The sequence below is a fragment of the Micropterus salmoides genome, unplaced genomic scaffold, assembly GCF_014851395.1.
Source record: "Micropterus salmoides isolate LMB-PRFRI ecotype aquatic unplaced genomic scaffold, ASM1485139v1 Ms_hic_scaffold_14, whole genome shotgun sequence".
Taxonomy (NCBI): Eukaryota; Metazoa; Chordata; class Actinopteri; order Centrarchiformes; family Centrarchidae; genus Micropterus; species Micropterus salmoides.
Window position 1 is genome coordinate 3,903,222 of NW_024040485.1, and position 20,746 is coordinate 3,923,967.

Below are 20,746 nucleotides of genomic sequence, written 5' to 3' on the forward strand. Positions count from 1 at the left end.
CAGTATTTGATTTGCCATCTGCTGGGACCCGATGACCAGGATTTCTGTTTTGTCTGAGTTCAGCTGGAGGAAATTATTTGACATCCATTTTTTAACTTCACAAAGGCAGTTGTTAAGTGAACTCAGCATTCCAGGGTCTGTGGATCTGACGGGCAAGTACATTTGTGTGTCATCAGCATAAATATGAAAAGAAATGCCATGTTTATGGATAATATGTCCAAGGGGAAGCAGAAACAAGGAAAACAAAATGGGTCCTGAGTTATTGTTTTAAGTTTTAATCAGCCAGGAGGTTTCTACACAGAGCCGAAGTCGGTCTCCTCCTCTCCAAAACAAGCGGAACAGCTGATTACAGCAGGTAATAAAGCTCGATAAACATTACTTTCCTCCGACACAGATGTGAGTCCTGTAGCTCTTGTTGGCTGGAAATGTTTTAATAACCTTCCAAACTGTTGCGATTTTATATTATTTTATATTCTTTCTCTGTGCTGGAGTTATTTTATGAACGTGATGGCTTTATCCGGTGTGTTATTAAATTTGTAACAATTTATATTGTGTGTCTCTTCATTATACTCCCACACAGAAAAAGCTGTTTTTAGTGGTCAAGCATAGCCTATAGTTTTTCATTATATTCCAGTCTAAAATTATATTCCTTCAATAAATTTGTGAATTTATAAACAGTGGGCTGAAGGAACCTTTTAGTTCCTTGAAAAGAGATTTGGGGACTTAAAAGTCCCCGGTACTTTTGGTCGAAACACGGTTAAAGAAGAATGTGAGATATGGGTATTCTTTTTACACATTAAACCTTTAACACCAAAGAGTTTTGAATATAACAACACTGGACCTTGATGTTGTCTTTATTATACTGATCATTTCTGTCCAAAATATATTTTATTAGTTATTCATAAGTACCTTATAGACCAAGCAGTAAATATTTTGGGAAGGTCATCTTGTAATTACGATTTCTGTATCTTATAAACCATACTTGTATCAGTTTTTCAGTTATGAGATGAGATCTCATTACGAGAAAACAAGCACATTATTATAAGACAAATCTCGATTACACTAAAAACTATGAAATATAATAATGCCATATAATTACTTCTCTAGTTTATTTAAATGATATGATATCAATTACCTTTCTCGCATTTTTCTGTGTCAGGTTGAATATCTGCAATAAGTAATGTACAACATTTTAGTAACATTTTGTAACATTTAACTAACTACAATGAGTGCTTGCATCCAAGCAAGAAAGTCAGAACTGATCAGTAAGATGGAAATTATGTGGAAAGTTGTCATTCTCTGAGACCCCATTTTACAAAGAAGACATTTAACAAAAGTTTAAGCTTTCTAATTTTGAATTAGCTGCAGTCATACTTAGTTCCTTCTCAACACACTCATGAACACACATCATGACTGTCATGCTCGCTCTGTGGGCTAGCAGGCTAACTGCTTGTTAACTACCCCGCCCCCTTAAAAACGTTAACAGCCCCCTGAAGCTTCTATACAGCCCCTTTGGGACTCCAGTTCCCATGATACCCCCCCCTCACCCCCCTGTTGAGGTCAGAGGTCATCTCCCTGTAGGAAAGATGCTCAGGCCTGCTCATTAATCGTAGCTCATGGTTGTAGACTCCCTGTGGATACCATGTGTTTGGGATTATTTTGAGGATATGTCCTTGATCCCACAAAATGTAAAAAAATTCAAAATGTACATTTGCTAATGCTTAAGGGTGAGTAGGCTTTTCCATTGCTGTTAAATTATTTGAAAAAAAAAATTGAACTGCAGTTGATTTGTTTTGTAGTCTGAAATCATCTTGAATGATCACTTTAAAGTGATTTTCATTGCAGATTCTTTGATTTTATATCAGTCTAGCAGGGTGCGTTCTCGCAGTCATGTGCCATGCATACTTCAAACATGAGCCTTTTCCCTATTTATTCATGTTTGTCACGCTAACGTCAGCAGGAAGGCTGTGACACTGGGCTGTCTGAACTCCTGGCCCTGAATCCAGTTTAAATGCTGTTGGGCTGAATGTGCAGCCATGTGATCTCCGCTCCTCTGTCAGCTGCAACACTCAGCAGCCAGCAGAACAGTTAGGGCCTGTTTGAAATTCTCCAACAACGGGTGGTTGATTAAGAACCCGCACTCTCGCACAAAAAAAGCAGATTAAACATAGGGAGGAAAACGTCAGTGAAGCAGCTTTTCAACATTCTCCAGAAACCAACAGAAGCCATTGGAAACTGTAACAGACAAGAAGTAATACAAATGAACACAGCACTGCAAAGAAATCCAAATAAACTTATGAACGTGTTCTTTCCTCTATTAAATGTTATAGGAAAGAAAGCAAGCAAAAAGCCCTCAGTGCTGACACCAACACAGACTTAACCATAAGATCCTACATGACCGTCTGCCTCCCAGTCCGTGATGAAAAATGCCTCTTTTGTGGACTAAAACAAAGGGTGCTCGACTCGTGTTACAATATGAACATGTTAAAAACCCAAAATGGTGCTGTGGGGGGATGTTTCAGTACATTTTAGATCCAGAGTTACTGCTTATTTGTCAAACATCCAAGTGTCACCACTCTGAAACAAAAGTTGGAATAATAATGTAACGTGAAGCTGGAAACATCAAATATTTTGGCATTTTGGCTTGAAAGTTTACTTAAACGACGAAATAAGGGTGATTCCTCTCAATGGCAACTTAAGAAGTCCATCACCAAGCTTATGGTTGGTTGCCTTGGAGATCAGTCTTGACCTTTCATTATATTGTCTTTCAACACAATCTGCTTCGTCCTGCCAGGACTTTGTTTTCCTTCATTTTACTGTCTTGTTAAAAGTCAGGTCAAAAGTTTAGGTTTAAATTTCCTTAAAAACTTTAACATTGAGGTTATGTTAGTGCTGCAGGGGGTGTGCAGTGCATTCTGGGTGCTGCAGTCATTTGACCTCTTCCCCTTATCTTCCATACTCTCCAGTCTTCCATACTCTCCAGTCCATCCTTTTTTCGTCTTCTCTCTTCTCTCAAATACTTCTTTTCTCCTGCTTTTACTCCTTCCCTCTACTCCTCCCGTTTCACTCCCTTCTTTTTTCCTCTTTCCCGTTTGTCCTCTCTCCTTCCTCTTCTGCTTAATCCTCTCTTATATCTTACTTCCTTTAATCATCTCTCCTTTTCTGCCCTCCATAACTCCTTCCCTCTCTTCCTTACTTCCTCTGATTCTTTTATATTTTTTCCTTCTTTCCTCTTTCTTCCCTTTATTGTTTCTCTGCTCCCTCCCTTTCTCTTTTTCTTTCTTTCTTCTCTTTCCTCTCATTCTCATCTCCTTTTTTCCTCTCCCCTCCCTTTTTTTGTCTCACTCCTCTTCCCTTCCTCCCTCCTTCTCTCCTCATCCTTTTTCTCTTTCCACCTTCTCTCCTTCATCAGTCTTTCCTCTGTTCTGCTCTTAACTTCCTCCCTTTGCCTTCCCCTCACCTCCTTGTCTCATTTTCTTCTTTCTTTTCTCTTTCCTCTGCTTCATCCTCCCTCTCCCTCCATTTCTCTTCTGTGCTTTATTCCCTTCCTCCTCCTTTCATCCCTCTCTCTGTCAGGAATGCAGTCTTGTGCCCTGGACTCCAAGCACACTCATGCAGTAACACACTCGTCCCCACACATGTTTACCTCTCTGATGGAAAAATGGGCGTAGCTAGATTCTGCTGAGAAACGCACAGAATGTGCCTTTAAAGACAAAAACAGACTGTATATGTGATAGTGTTAATCCTCAGGACTTTATTCTGAGGCTGTTTCAGTCCAGCAGTTCCTGAATCTTATGTTCATTGTACTGAACTCATGGAGCTTTGCTGTGATAAAAGAAACGTTGTGTGGTCATCTGAAGACGAACAGAGCTGCTTTTGTTCATGTAGGACAAAGAAAATAAGGAGTGTGGAAGAAATGCGTTGCAGTATCACTCTACTCTGTAACTCAGTAGTTCATTTGTGCACTTACTTACTAAAAAACTTCAATATGTTGTCAAATGTATTAGTATTATACACATTTTCTATCTGTATTTAATTTGGTTTATTATTACAACTTTCTTACTTTCATAGTTTCATTTTTTTTCATGCTTATGATATTAATTTAATATTTTAAATAAATATTTTTTGGTGGCATCACAAAATGGTTTGAATTTCAGGGTTGCTGTTAGTAACATTGTCAACACTGTGCTACATTACAAAGAGATACAAAACTGTAATGACGAGCCTTTAAAATATACATTTTTAAAGCGCTGACAATGAATCACCTGACAAACGCTATTGATCCTGAATGTGTCAGAAGGGGACTGAACATGTTTTGAACAATTTATTTCAACACGGTGTAACATCACGCATGACTCATTGTTCAAAACAATGCTAATATCAGCTGGAGTTAGCAGCAGAGCCGTGACATCTGTGTTACAGGAGAAAAGGTCCGCGGGTAGCCCTAATCTCAAAGAAATATCAAAACATTGTACTCACAAGTGGAAAGCTGAGAAGTGGGAACCCGGCGACCCAATGACAAAATGTCAGATGGCTTAAGAAAATAAGACTGCAAACTTGTCAAATACTGTGGTTATTGTTTAAGATGTAGGATTTAAATAAATAATTTACCATTTTGTAGGCTTTCTCTAAGCACGGCCTCAGAAACTGGCCTTTAGCCTAATAAAAGGCATTAACATTAGCAGAATTAGCAGACAAAGGAATTTCAAGACTTTAGTGTCCTGTTTTAATAGTGTAGGAAACAGAAGGGAAACATAAAGGTATTAACACATTCTGTGTGTGTGGCTGGAGCTTTTTGTCCAGGTCACTTCCTCCTGCACACTGAGGAGGAAAAGTGTCGGCAGTGGAAACAACATGTTGTAACACCTGGCTGGTTGAATGGGTGCAACCCTCACCAGAACAAAGGGGGACACAAATCATGGTTATTATTGTGTCATCAGTTTAAGGTTTATAAATCTGTTAGCTTATATGAAAATGAAACGCTTCATTGCAAATGATCATTAAGGTGTCAATCACAGAAAGTTATCCAAATTTAGACTTTCTTTAAAGGTGTGTACTATTCAGGAGGATCTATTGACATAAATGCAATATAATATACATAACTATGTTTTCAGTGATGTATAGAGCCCTTACATAATGAATTGTTTAGGCTCGTTCCGATTGGTGATTTGATCAGCTATTGACGATTGAAGGGATAATCAGCGATTGGTTTCTCATTCATTGATTTATTTGTGGCGACACGACACGCCACAATATCAACACTGACTGCCACATTCTATATAGGCTACATTGAATAAGAGTAAAATCACAATTCATTGTGGAGCTGTGCGCAGTACATAGGTTCACTCAGCACCTCCGCTCGCTCGCTCGCTCGCTCGCACAAACACACTGAAATGCTGTGTGTATATAGAAAAACTAAAGCATTCAAGTTAACTCTGAGAAGTCAGTCTATCTATTTTCTTAACACAACGCTGTCAGTGTTGGAGACCCACCTTCAAATAAGTTATACGCAAGCATGTAAGGAGCCTGGAGAGCTATGTTAACGTTAGAATACAGCTGTGTTGTCGAGGTTAGGACGCTGTACATAGCTGCTAGTCAATATCGATTGCGTGGCGCCACAGTTACACTGTAATTCTGTAGGAAACACTGTACTGTGCATTTACAGATGTTTCTGGTGGTTTCTCTTAAAGCCAGTAAGCCTGTTTGTTTCATGCTGTCATTTCACTCTCAAGCTGCATCGTAACACCGCCCAAGATCGCCCAAGCCTATTATGTTTTTATTACCTTAGAATGAGCCATTTCTATCTACACACACCGCAGATCCTCTTACATGGACGTCGCTGTGTTGCGCCGCCATGTTTCTACAGAAGCCCAAACGGACAAACGGCACTACAGAGCACGTTTCGTCACTAAGTGTAATACATACAAAGAAGAAGAAGAACAACAACTAATGTCAGTAGTAGTAGTTGACCAGTTTGTTAGAAGTAAGAAACAAAGACAAATCTGGACAAATGGAGGCCCGCACATATTATTTAGTACAAGAGCCGACAGAGTGTGTCGGCCACATTAGCTTCTCCTGCACGCTTGGAAAGGGAGGAGTGAGCGGTGACTGATGGTGCATTCATGTAGTGTAGGAATGATCACAATCTTTTTTACTCCTTAAATCTTTCTTGCGAAAAGAGAGATAAAGTGTACATGGGACATAAAGAAGTATACAGAACTTTGATTCGTGCAAAATCACATATTGCATACTGTAAACATATTTTGCAAACATGTAATTTGTAAAGTGGTTATAATGATTAGTTTGCTGTCAATGTAGAGTGAAGTAGATGTCTGCCTGTTGTTTATATGCTAATCCAACACATCTTTGTAGTAGCGTCAATGTTGACTCCACATTCCGACTTAAGAGCACATGAACACACACCCGAAAGCTGCAGGAAGTCAAAATGGGAAAAAAGTATTGGAGCATTTTGCATTCAGGCTGTTTTCAATTCTCTATCTGCTGCGTGTGTGTGTGTGTGTGTGTGTGTGACAGAAAGGTAGTTTTCAGTTACAGGGAATGTGGATGTAGCTGTTACTTGCTGTGTGTGCAACTTTGATGTGTTTCTGTGTTGCTCTCATGCACTCAAACAAAATGCTCTCTCCTTCTCTGATGACCAGTGACCAATGCCCTGCTCGAGTATATCTGTGTGTATGCGTGTGTGTGCATGAATGTGTGTGCCAGCAGCCTCCAAGGGTCAGTACAAAATGGCTACTGTGCGTGTGTGTGTGTGTGTGTGTGTGTGTGTGTTGACATGCCCACAAGGAAATATGGGTTGCGTGGGAGCAGGGGCACCGCTCGTAAAAGTAGAGGACGGAATGAGTGAGTGAGTGATGGAGTCTCCTTTATATCAGTACTGGAAATAGAGCTCAAACAGTCTTAAATAAAAGCAGCAGTACCACAAAATAGAAACTCTTCATCACAAGTCCTGCATTTAGAACATTTAACAATATAATAAGTGTTTCACAGAGTATAATCACAATTTGAATGTTGTAGTGGACACTGATGGAAGTGCGTCTATGGAGCCACGTTAGTTAAAATGCCAAACTAGCTCAGCATTGAAAGCTCATTCATGTCCTTGGAAAATGCAGTTGACAAAACAGCCTCACCTTAAGGTGCATTCAGTAGCTGTTCTGGAGCTGCCGATCGAGGCTGAATTATTGATTTTAAAATTTCCAGATTTTTGTTAGAACTCTTTACTTGTGGTTCATCGTGACCTAAAAGTTGAGTTTCAAAGTGTGATTGAAAGCTCCAGCTTGTAAAATGGACCTTGAAGTGAGAATGTTTTGTTAGTAGCTCAGTATTGGCTACATGTGTGGTATAGCTAAAATATAACTACTCACAGCTGATTGCCAAAAACACAAAAATACACAAAGAGGTAGTGTCCACATTTTAATTTAACAATGAGAAAAACTGAATAAAATGTATCTGAAAAGTACTTGTACGCTTAAAGTTGCGCCAATTTGCTCCTAATGTTGCCTTATTGCTGCTTTGGTGATTCTCCAGTGGTAAAAAAAATGCATTTATTTATTGTCCGTTGAGATATATGTAAATATAATCTTGGATGTAGTTAGAAAAACAACAGTAGCTACAACAGCAAGTAAATATTATTGTCAGAAAAGACTGTCAGCAATATTAGCTTGTGTAGTTTCATTCTCTAGTGTAGGCAATTAGTAGAAAATGTAATCTGATTTGTCTTATTCTATCCACATGGAGTTGTTTTCATGTCTGTTGCAGCACCTTAAATATATAATTTTGTCCTGTTTCTCTCTGCTGACGTTATAAAGACAGCCTGTCCTCCCCGGTCCTCCTCTCTCTGTGTGTCCTTCTCCCCTTTTCTCTCTACTGAGGCTATTTCCAGCCCTCATCTTTTATTTCTGCATTATCACGCATCATCCCAGTCGGGCCCTTGAGAGTTTGATTTCAGGCGCTGAGATGGACGCCCTTTTGGCAGCAGGCAAAAAGCTTTGAATGGCTGAGAGCGGCGACGCTCCGCACTTATTGATGTGGTGTAATTGTCTTCTTCTGTGCTATTCTCTCTCGGTCTATTCAGGCTGATTTCTGGGCGGTTATGAATAAAGATGTGCTGTAGAAAGACTGTAGCTTGAAACAGAAAGCTCAGCCGCTTTTGGAATTGGCTGATGGAGAAATGACATGAAGACTGTCCATTTTGACGTAGCACTCACTTATTCCTGCTCTGTCCCGGATGCAACTGCCTGCTCAACACGGGGCATCGCTGACATGCCTTGCTGAAAGGGACAGTGATTGAGGAAAAGTCGAGTGTTCGAAACCTAGGCTTTCACAATACGTTTGAAACGCTAACTTAAGCAGCTTCATGTAATATATTTGGAGGAGCTGTGTCATTTTTCATACATTTTCAGACTTCCTGGAACTACAGATGTAAAAGATCTTCATCTTGGCCTTCAGTTTTCTTATGAGTTGGACTTGACCTAAAGGACTAAATAACTCTGCTAAAAACTCTATAGGCTTTTGTGGCGTATGATCATTAATATGTCAACATGCCTTAAGTTAACATGTTAACTGACTTTTGTTCCCTCACACTTCAAACTGAACTCTGAACTGTTGGCCACTTGGAGTTCCCATGAAGCAATGAGGCATGTCATTATCCGACTGAAGAGCACTTTGAATGTGGTGCCCCAAACCAGCTATAGTAAACAGCCATCTTTTGTCTTTCTTTGTGTTTTTTCAGCATGGATTAGCTAAATGACGGAGTATGAGATGAGATCACAAAGCCAGCAACAGTTGGAGTGTGGGTGGGTGGGTGAATACAGCTCGCTTTGTACTTCTTAATGTGTGTGTGTGTGTGTGTGTGTGTGTGTGTGTCTATGACTACCTCATCAACACACTTAACTTCAGACATAGACACAGTGGTCATTGTCAGTCACATAGCATACAGGACACACACAGACTTTGAACTTCATGTACTGAGAAACATGCAAACAGGCATCTCCTGTTTGGACTGTGAATGACAGTTTTACAGCTAATCACACCTATACACGCATGCACGCACACGTTGCAGTGGATGGTATTTAATCATGCATTCCAGTTACATGAACTACAGCGCTGGCAGTCAGACCCTCAGCTGTGCCTGAAGGTCACCATGAACACACGCACATACACACACACGGATAAACACAGGTCTCCTGTAGAAAAGAAGAAAAACTGCACACGCACACTCTCTCTGACAGTCACAGTGGGTTTCATTAATGTAACTGGGACAGTGTTCATGTTCCTCTGTATATTGATTCATATTTAATGTGTTTGTTCAGGGGCGCCTGGTTGAAACCCTGTGAAACAGGCTATTGTGTTATGTATTGTGAGTGTGTGTGAGCGTATTTGTATATGTGCGTTTGTGTGTGTGTGGTTTAGGACAATACAGCACCAGTTCCCACATCATATTGAATTAAAACTTGGTTTCAAATGTATCTAACCCAAATATTTGAGCGTTGGCTCTCGGCTCTTTTGTCCTCCTTGCTGCTGCTTGTCACGCTGCAGCTCGAGCTGTTTGCTCTAATTGTCTTTTAAGCTGTTTGTTGGGAGCAGAGTGAGTGTTTGTTGATCTGTTAGGGACTTTGGGAGAACTCTAATAGCCCTTTTTTGACCACAGGTACTTTTCCAAGAACCTTTTTAAAAAGGATTGCTCAACTGAAAATCTTTTTAGTATCAAAGACCAGCAGCTTAAGATGTGGCTCTGAAGAGTTTGTAGTGTGGTCCGACATTGGGAACGGCAGCTGTCGGCTGTCATGTCAATAAATATCCATAGAGGCTTCTCCAACAACTTCTGCGGCATGATCCACCTTTGCACTTTTCATCTCTGTTATTGGTGTGTTCCAAATGGAGCTATAGTCAATTACTTGTTTTTGAAAATGAAAGTCATCTATTTAGATAATATATAATTTATTTCCAATCAAAAACATTCTTATTATTATTCACTGGTTCCAGCCTCTCAAAGAATGCTTTTCTTTGTCTTATATGATAATAAACTGAATATCTTCATAGTCTTGAACTGTTTGTTTGGTAAAACAAGCTATTTTCATGTGTCACCTTGGCTTGTAAATTATACCGCGCATTATTGCCATAACTTATAGACATAATTAATCGCTAGAATCGAGTAAAAATGTGCCCGTCCTAGTTATAAAAAGTCTTGAAAGACAAATGTACAAAAATGTATTTGCTTTATTTAGTAAATAGTGGAGTGAATAGTGGGTGGAGGGGTGACGCAGCATTAACTGCAATGACCTATGAGGGAGGAAATGTACTGTTTAAACTCAAAACATAGATTTTCAGTTGAGTATTCAGTTTATATATTGAAGATATCTGCATATGAGATATCTAGTAAGAACTTACAAACCTTCCTATCATTTGACCACATGAATGCGGCCCCAGTTCAGGTCTTTGGGGACAAAATGTTCTTCCTGCCCTCTCTAAAAGTCTTTGCTCCTGAAGTAGGACTGTTGATAGCCAGTAACACGATGCGCCTTTCCATTACAGCAACTTTTCCAGGCGTCCAGGCTCTTTTTTAAGGAACTTTGGAATAATACTTGGACTGGAGGAGCCAGGCTCTAAATTAGGTTCCTCAGCCATAGTTTCTGGGCCCAAAAAGTCCCTTTGCTTTCATTCAGACACAGTCACACAACAGTGAGTATGAAGAATAACACTTTCCTCATCTGTTAAGATTGGATCTTGCATCTAAATTAGTTTAGGAAAGGTGTTTGTATTTTTGTTTTTACATCTAGCATAGTCATAACTGCTGTCTCAAAAATTTCAGTATTTCAACATGTAGATAAGGAGATATAGTCATTAAAATGCTGTTGTTGAAGTAACATTTGAATGTAATGTAGTGCTAAAAAATTGTGTGTCTGTGTGTGAAACAGGGACAGGTGACTTTATGCCCATGTTTTTGTGCATTTGTCTTCGCTTGCAGGCAGATGTCCTTAAAGAGTCTGAATGATTATTTTCCACCGTGCAATGCCGGCTTTAGTATAGTTACTTTTAGTTAATTTCCTGTCCCCATCATTCTGCCCATTGAATGTTTGTTTTTATGAGTTATGTTCAGTCTATAATTAATACTGTTCTGCTCTCTGTCTTGGTTTGTTTGTGTGACTTTGAAAGTTCAAATCCAGGCAGAAGTGGTTAAAGTGTGTCGTGCAACATGAGCAGTTTACTCTGTAGCAAACCGAAAGAGGGAGATGTGTGTGATCAGCTGTCAGAGGTTTATTTAGCTGCCATGGTAGCCGCCACTCTGCTGCTTCTCATGACCTCCAGGCGCCTTATATAGGTGACCTGTTATGCCCCAGTGTGTTAAATATGGTAAATGGGTGGGTGTCGTTTAACAAAAGAAACATTACTGCTGTAATTCATATCCGTCTCTTCAGTCTGAATGGTTCATTCATGACGTTGTTGGTTTTGATGTTAGGAAACCCTCATGTGGGAGCGTGTCAGTGTGTTTCTACTTTATTTTTTATGTGTTCTTTAAGATGTAGCTTATGTCCGTGTGGGTGTGTGTCCCCAGCTTCACCTCCTCCTCTTATATAGTTCAGCTCTTTGGTCTTTTTTTAGGCGGGTAAACGTAGACCCTGCCTCATGAGAGTTGACCCTCCAGCTGACCTCTGTGACCTCTGACACACTAAATACGCTCTCTGCTGCAGGAGCTAGTCTATTCAGTCTACTTCTAATCTACCACACTTCACTTGTCTTTCCATTTATATTTAATTTCAGCACTGAGAGCACCTGTAAGTCAAACTCCTCCCCCCAAAAATCTTCAGCTTTAAAAAAAGTCATACTAGAAACTGAAAACACAGACCGTAATCTCCTGTGTGTCTAGCATCAAATATAAAATCTTTAGGGTTTAGGTTATTTAATTCAAGCATTAACCAATGAAGGCAGCAAAAGGCACTATTGTAGAAGCCTTTAAGACTTCACTTTTGAAATACTAAGTCCATAATCTGTATTAGGGCCGGGCGATATGGACCAAAAAGTCATATCCCGGAACTGTTAGGCTGATTACTAATATAACATGTACATCTGTATTTTCGGCTAAATGGTCTTTTGTTGGTGTTAGCAGGCGTGTTCTTACTATTTGCAGTAGCTTGTTTGTTATTTCACTGTTTTAATTATACTTCATTCTTCACCTGATTTTCTTCACTCACTCATTGAATCTGCCTCCTTCAGTTCTCTTTTCCCCACTCTCACAGACCTAACGTACCTCTGTTGCAAACAGATCAGCGTTTCTCGCTTCTTTCCATCTCTCTCCCTGTACGCTCCACTGATTAGTAGGCTACGTTATTTAAAGTACCCCATTAGACCCCCCCAGAACTTCTGGACTTCCTCCTGTGATTACTTTACAGGCAGTAGCTGAGCTGCATGTTGAGGAGGCGTGTTGACGTAGCCTATCAAAACAAAACCAACATGGTAGTTAATGAACGACATGTGGCTGATGTGTTCCCTGTCGCTTTACCTGGTCTGTGCTTATAAAATATCCACCGTGTCGCAACATTTAACATAATCACTATGTGCTTCTCTGCAAAATGCTACAATGTGTCGCCAGATATACCTGAGCAGCATGTAATATACTTTGGCGGCCCGCCAATGTAAAGTGTATGTGTGGGAAACACTGAGAGAACAGTTGTTTCTCTTTTTATAAGCCAGGTTGTCAGCAGGGTCGACTGGCACGGAGTCTCCCTCCATGTTGTTGGGAGTTTGTAAGTAGATGGTAGGGCTAGACCCGAATATTCGAATATTCGATCATTCGGTACACATTGGATTTTAAATTTTGAGATTCAATTATTGAGGATTTGTTTTTGTGCGCCTGACCTCTGCTGACAGTAGTGAACGTAATGCTCCAGTTCACATCAAAGGGAAAACAAGCTTCAGTTATTTGCTGTTAATTACCATTGAAGCGTCGAACACACAGGCCTCCTACACACTGCACTCGTTAGTTAGTGAGATTCAAATGAGGCCTACTGTCCACAGTTTCTCTGGACTGTCCCTCAGGATCACAACATTAGTCCAAAATTGCCGAGCATGCTAGCCACATTAGCCGCGCAATATGCTAACGGCAAGTTAGCTAACCTTTAAAATAAACAGTAAATCAACACAAAACACGGCAACACTTACAGCTTCAGAGTTTTAACTCAGGTCACGTACAGCCCATGGCGATCCATCCTTGAATTGTTACAGAGTTTGTTACGGTTGTGGAAATTTTGAAGCACTCATTTGTTAATTTAACACGCCCTGAAGTGTACAGTATGAACACTACGGTTGTTGCGGTGCTTGCCATCCTCCGCTGTAGGCTACACCAATAGCGCGGTATTTCCATTTTGCGGTTATCGCGACAGCCATACATCAAACTATATTGGTATAAACGCTATTGTCTAATTTTACATCTCTTCTGAAATTATATCCGTATACCTCATTATCAGAAGGAGCTTTATTGCTTTATAAGTAGTGTTTTACACATACGAGGAATTTGCTGTGGTGATGAGGTGTAAGGTTATACCGATATACCGCCCAGCCCTAATCTGTATATATAATTGGATATGGCCTCAATTGCTGTTTGCATGTCCCACATCTGCTCCAATGGGGTTTAGTGTTATTTGTGTTGTTTTTACGGTTAGTCACCATCTTTGTCACTTAATGAAGTCAGTGTCAGATGAATACACGAATGTCTGTATGACACACACTCCAACTGTTTCTGGCCTTGTGATCTCATCTCATATTCATTTATCACACTTATGATTTCATGTAGATGAAATCTATGGTTTTGTTGTTGTGCTATGATGTTTGACCTAATAGACTTCCTGTAAAGTAAAAAAAAAAAAAGATTTATCCCCAAACTTGACCAAAAACACAGGGGAAGGGAAGGGGCAATAACAAACTTTTCCCCCTTTTGTTTGCATGTCTGCCCTGATGAATGTGTTCCTTCTGAACCATCTGCTGTGTGATATATTGTATCAGATGAACAATTATTTGTTTTTTAAAATCAGTCTATAATTGAAATCCTCGGTGAGTATAACAGTTACAAAACTAAACTGCAGATTACAGAAGGACCTGCGGCTTTTATATCATTTATGCTCATACATTAAACTTCATGCTTTACATGCTTGCTTGGCAGCATTGTTTTACCTTAATTATTTAAGAGGAGATGACATGAAACACAGGTTAGATTGGACCTGCAAGTGTTACAAGCTTGTAGCTCATTTATATTTTAGTCTTTCAGTTGATGCTCTGATCCAAAATGAATTTTCGTGAGCAGGAAAGAGGCTCAGTGACTGTTGATGGACAGTCTGCTGTTGTGGGAAGGTGGAATATTTGAGAGGATGGTAGAAGGTGATCGCATTTGTTTTGGAAAATTATTGAAACAAGATGGGTAATACTAGTTGGTATGTTTGAAGCTGAAGTACCGTTAAAAATAACTGACTTTATTGTATTTATTGTAAAAAGTAAAGGGTCATCTGTCAAAGCTTCCATGATTTATTCATATCAACTTGAAGCAGAGTTTCCAATCATTTTTGCTTGAATAAATGCAGAATTCAAATGGAAAACCGGCACAACCAGCAGACACAAACATGAGTGGAAACGAGAAGACAATCCCTGATAGTTTTTTGCAGACATTGTCTCTTCTGACTGAGTTTAACTGGCGCTGTTGAGGTCTTTAACCTCATAATACGGTTTGTTAGTTCTTGATTCAATTTGGCAATTAGGAGTGATTTTCCAATCGCCGCTCATCCCGTAAGCTGGATGATCGCCAGCTTTGTCCCGAGTATTTACCAGAACTGCTCATCTATCAGGTCGTTTGTCTTCATCTTTTGTCTGTTTCTGAAAACAGTCCAGACTCTTCCAGACAAGGTTCATCTGCTGCTTCTCATAATATAACTTTAAAATGGAAATGATTTGCATACATCCCATATTGGTGAGCAAAGTTTTAAGTTCTAAGTATAAATACGCAGAAATTTTACTTAAGTAAAGTAAAAGTACTCATTTTGAAAAACGACTCATTTCAGATTATTATATATAGTAATCAACTGCTTATATGGATCAAAAAGCTTGAGTAGAACTATAAAGTAGCTTAAAATAGAATTACTCAAGTAAATATGACTTCCTCAAAGTACAGTGCTTGAGTAAATGTACTTACTTTCCACCACATGGGTTTGATACACTGAGTTTAAGTTGAAGTTCCTTCATGTAGGAAAAAGTTTTGGTGTATTGATGTTAGGCATTTCCCAGAATGCCTTTGGGTTGGTGGAGAGAGGAAAAATGACTGCATATATTACTCTGTGTGTGTTTTATTGAGGTCTATTTCTTACTTCTGTAGCATTTAAAAATGTGGTCCTTTTTCCACCTTTTGGAAAGATTTTTCACTGGCTGTGTCCAAAATCACTCCCTGATTCACTCTATCACTACTACAAACCACTACTCTCTATATAACACACACTCAGTTCACTCACAGTGAGAAGTAAATTATCATCATTTTTGGGTCATTGCATCCATAAAATACTGCACGTTGCATTGTAGGATTGTTTGGTAGTATACCTACCATAGACACGATTGGACATGTTTTTTGTCACTTTTATAGTGGATACATTTACTTAGTCTGAATTTGGGCCCTGAAATGACAACAATATAACAAATGTTCAATATATTGCCGCTAAAAACTTAGATTTAATTAATTTAACAACAAAGTAGCACTTCATTTTCCTATTAAGATATTTATTTTGTTGAGGGGAAAAAAAAGAATTTACTTATTTTTACTCAAGCATATAAAGAAAAGATTTTATCTTAATTGTTTCGAATGTTCTTCCTCAGATGTGTTAAGTGATCCACTGTTTGGCTAGTTTTTGTCATGTTCTGATCATTAAAACCACAATTAACCATCTGGTTTCTACAAAAAACAAAAATCACCATTTTAACTTGAAAGAAAAAGTGATTTGACATTTATCGTGATAATTATCAATATCGAATGCTATGAAATTTTTTATCGTGATAAAATCTTTGGCCATATAGGCCAGCCCTAGGTGGATTTTCCCTGTGTCCACCACCTGTACTACGGTGGCATGTTTGGTAAAATGACAATAAATCTTTTCTTATGAAGCATGCATCTACCTATAGTGAGTCTCATCAGTGATAACAGACAGACCAGCAGTGTTAATCTCTTGTTATGAAGCATTAATTGTGTTAGCCTATATATTTACTTACAGTTTAAGACACACAGACAGCTTTATGGGAAGAATCCTCCCCTTTAACAATGACTCAATAAAAAGGTCAAAACCATCCTGAGGTTTATAAATCAATAGAACATACTGGCAGATGCCGTGCATCGGAAGTACTGAAACCGAAACAAAAGGGGCAGGTTGTAAGTGGTTTTAACACACACTTAGACACACACACAGCGTTTTTTAAAGAGGATTATCTGAATCATTCTTGTGGGGTCGAGGGGGTCAAGGGCTCTGACTCTCCACCCAAAAGCGTTGTTGACCTGATAAATCTGGGCAATTACACCAATCGCAGCACAGTGGCTGGGTAGATGACGGAGGTGGGGTTGAGTGTGAGGCTGTTTTGTCGGGTCGAATATTGAAACTGAATATTTATGCCATTAGCTAAAGGCTTTGTTCCAGAGCTGCTTGTAGTGACAATGACTGCGTACATTTAAAGTACAGGCGTCATCATCAGGGATCAAACCCACAACACTGCCGGTTAAAGTTTGATGCTACTTGCAGTAAACAATATTATGAACTTGCATAAAGCAGATGATAAAATAAAAATTGAACTATTACATGTATAAAAAAAATTAATTGAATTTAAAGGGACCTTTAGTGCCTCAGAGTTGCAGAAACTACAAAATTAAAGCTTTACTAAGCTTTCCTATTCACCGTTTCCCTCAGCAATCCTGCGTCCAGCCCTCATTACATCCTCTGCTGCAGAACATTATTGCCAGCTTTATCTTCTTCGTCCTCATAAATGCTCTCGCTGACTCCATTTGTCATTTGTTTTGTCCTCGTTTTAAGCAAATTGGCTGGTACAGTCTCTGGACTTCCCAGAGTTCATTAGCAGAGTAGATGTTTTCTCCCTGTTCAGCTCTTTCTTTCCTGGTACAAGTTTCAGCACTCAGTGTTTTGGTCAATACAGAATAGTGATCCAACACCAGCTCTCTTTTTTTCACAAATTCAATTCATTTTCATGTAGGGTAACAGGTAACTGCCACAGCAGTTTTTATAGAGAAATTGACAAATAAAAAGTTATTTATTTATTATTTTTCAACCTGATTATTCTCATAATTGTATTAACTCTACAACAGTATGTGTTCTATCTCTACTACTGAGGCGGCGAGTGAAAAGTTGGCATGACCCTCCAAATATAAAATATACAAATCTGTGTTGATCAGTATTTTTATCTCTACGGCTTCCCTGGTTAAATACATATTTAAAAATGTCATGGACAGGTCATTTTCACTAGTTGTTTAACATAGGTTCAACATCTGTTTTTTAAAGTAAGATGACTCAGTAACAAGAAAAAACATGTTTTTTCAGTGCTCCATGATAATAAGGCTGTAGGTCATGTTGTAGAGTGGCTCAGTATTTAATTGTAGGGTTGCTGGCTCAATTCCTGGCCAACTGCCAAATGTAACAGTATCCTCGCTTCAAATCATATCTGAAATTAAACAAAATCCAACACTGGATGGTCACGTTCATTAGTCTCCCTCCCACACAGCTGCTTTTCAAAACCCTAAATGCTGAAGTCCTACCCTACAGTACTACATCACTTAGCTGATGTCTGATCCGGGGATGATCAGAGCAGCAGATTTCAGGTGCTGTGAGCCTGAACAAAAAATAATTTCAGTTACTAATGATGTTACAGTGGATAGAAAATGTCTACACACCCCTGTTAAAATGCCAGGTTTGATTCGATTGAAAAACAAATTGAAATCTTTGAGGGGGAAAAATGTCAAACAAAACCCCTCAAATAACCTGGTTGCATAAGTGTGCACACCCTTAGACTAATACTTTTTATTTTATTACAGCAGTCAGTCTTTTTGGGTAGGAGTCTGTTAGCATGGCACATCTTGACGTGGCAATATTTGCCCACTCTTCTTTGCAAAAGCGCTCCAAATCTGTCAGATTGCGAGGACATGGCCTGTGCACGGCCCTCTTCAGATCACCCCACAGATGTTCAGTTGGATTCAGGTCTGGGCTCTGGCTGGGCCATTCCAAAACATTGATCTTCTTCTGGTGAAGCCATGCTTTTGTGGATTTGGATGTGTGCTTTGGGTCGTTGTCGTGCTGAAAGATGAACTTCCTCTTCATCTTCAGCTTTCTAACCGACACCTGAAGGTTTTTGGCCAAAACTGCCTGGTATTTGGAACTGTTCATAATTCCCTCCACCCTGACTAAGGTCCCGGTTCCAGCTGAAGAAAAACAGCCCCAAAGCATGATGCTGCCCTCACCATGCTTCACTGTGGCTATGCTGTTCCTTGGGTGATGTGCAGTGTTGTTTTTGCGCCAAACAAAGCTTTTGGAATTACCTTGGTTTCATCAGACCATAACACATTTTCCCCACATGCTTTTGGGGGGACTTGATGTTTGTTTTTGCAAACTTCAGCCGTGCTTGGATGTTTTTCTTTTGTAAGAAAAGGCTTCCGTCTTGCCACCCTACCCCATAGCCCATTCATATGAAGAACACGGGAGATAGTTGTCACATGTACCACACAGCCAGTACTTGCCAGAAATTCCTGCAGTTCCTTTAATGTTGCTGTAGGCCTCTTGGAAGCCTCCCTGACCAGTTTTCTTTTTGTCTTTTCCTCAATTTTGGAGAGACGTCCAGTTCTTGGTAAAGTCACAGTTGTGCCATATTTTCTCCACTTGATGATGACTGTCTTCACTGTGTTCCGTGGTAATTCTGATGCTTTGGAAATTCTTTTGTACCCGTCTCCTGACTTATGTCTTTCAACAATGAGATGTCTCTGATGCTTTGAAAGCTCTCTGCGGACCGTGGCTTTTGCTCGGAGATGCAACTAAGAAAATATCAGGAAAATCCTCCTAGAACAGCTGAACTTTATTTGTGATTAATCAGAGTCACTTTAAATGATGGCAGGTGTGTAATGACTTTGTTCGTGACTTTGTTTTTCTATTGAACTGTTCACATTAAAGGTGGCTGACATGATTTATCTTTGTCTCATTATTTTACATCATAAGAACCCGGCATTTTAACAGGGGTGTGTAGACTTTTTCTATACAAAGCAAAAAAATAAAATCTCTCACAAAGTTAAGCCTGGAACAGTTTTATTACACTACTTTTGATCTCAGTGCAATGAAAATCAATTTAATTATTTAGGATTATGCATGTGTTCGACAAATATCTAAGTAACATTTTTTTGTCCGGCCTTTCAATCATAGCTATAACTGCTAATAAATGATTTTGTTAGGATCATACTGAGGTGTATGACTCAAAATAAAGAAAAGATCAATTATATTTAAAGAAAATATTAAATATATGATAATTATTAATGTAACCATGTGAGATGTCATATAATGATAAAGCTCTAAACTAAGTCAATCGTAATTTTAAGCTCAATTTCCCTTCATTGTATAGCTGATTACAGGGGAAAACCTTTCATCTTTAGCTTAAACTATACAATACAGCCTCCCTCAGGGATTCTGTCAGTTGGGCCCATGCCAACACGAGGTCACAGCTCACTGTCAATCATCTCCAGGATCTATATGCGTCCATTTCCCTCTTCTGGCAGATATGACATTTAAACAGCAGAGAAGCAGTGTTTTCAAACAGAAATCCTGGTGTCACCTGCGCTCCCAGCCAACAAGGTGACAGTGAAAGTAAGATGATTTCCCTGCCGGTGAACTGAAAATGTAGCTTCAGGGTGAAGGGATGCTGAGTGGCGTTTGACAGACGCCGTCATTAAGACATTTTCTATGTAAATCTCTCTCGCTGGGCTGTAAGTAAGCACTGAATCTCTGGATTCATTTTACATGTGCATTCAGACATTCAGCTTCATCCCCCAGGCCTCTTTTGGATGGTGGGATAGGTTTGAGCTTAGAGAAGCTGGACTGCACATGGAATGGGTCACCGGTTCAATCCCCAATACACTAAACCCTCCCATTCATTTCCAGTTAATCTGAGTAAGAGCACTGGCTAATTGCCCAGAAAACACACATGTAAATCAGTTCTCCAGCAGGCGACTGGAAGGACTTTTTACTTGGCTTTATTAAATAGTTTTAAAACATTTTTTATATCACGGCAAGGTTGGAAATGAGCAGTTAGGTTGATTCACAGGCGTTAATTGCTCTTCTCAAGGGAACACTCAGATGTCATTGCATTCTCAGTTTAAATGATCACATGAGGAATTAAAATCGTCCAAAGAGTCAATTTAAAGGAGTATGAGGTCACAATTAAACCAGATTTTTTAAAATGTAAATACAGAATATACTGTTTAGGGTTGGGCTGATAGACGATGCCGTTGTCCATCACCAGTGGCTGACAGATAATATTGTGCCAGCATCGTGACTTAATCCAGGATTCTACGTAATAAAGATTGTTACTTCAGAATCAGAATTTAATAATTATTTAAACCTTTATGTTACCAGGAGAGTCCCATTGGGGTTAAAAATCAAAAGAGGCAGCAGGATAAATAAAAAAAACAACAACACATAGATAAGACAGAAGGAGGTAAGCATTG

The 20,746-nt window shown here is 39.3% G+C and overlaps 1 protein-coding gene across 3 annotated transcripts in view; it reads left to right on the forward strand.

Annotated features, from left to right (window-relative positions):
• The window catches only part of LOC119901686 (disco-interacting protein 2 homolog C), a 220,763-nt gene that overhangs the window by 38,532 nt on the left and 161,485 nt on the right, over window positions 1-20,746 (forward strand). The window lies entirely within an intron of this gene.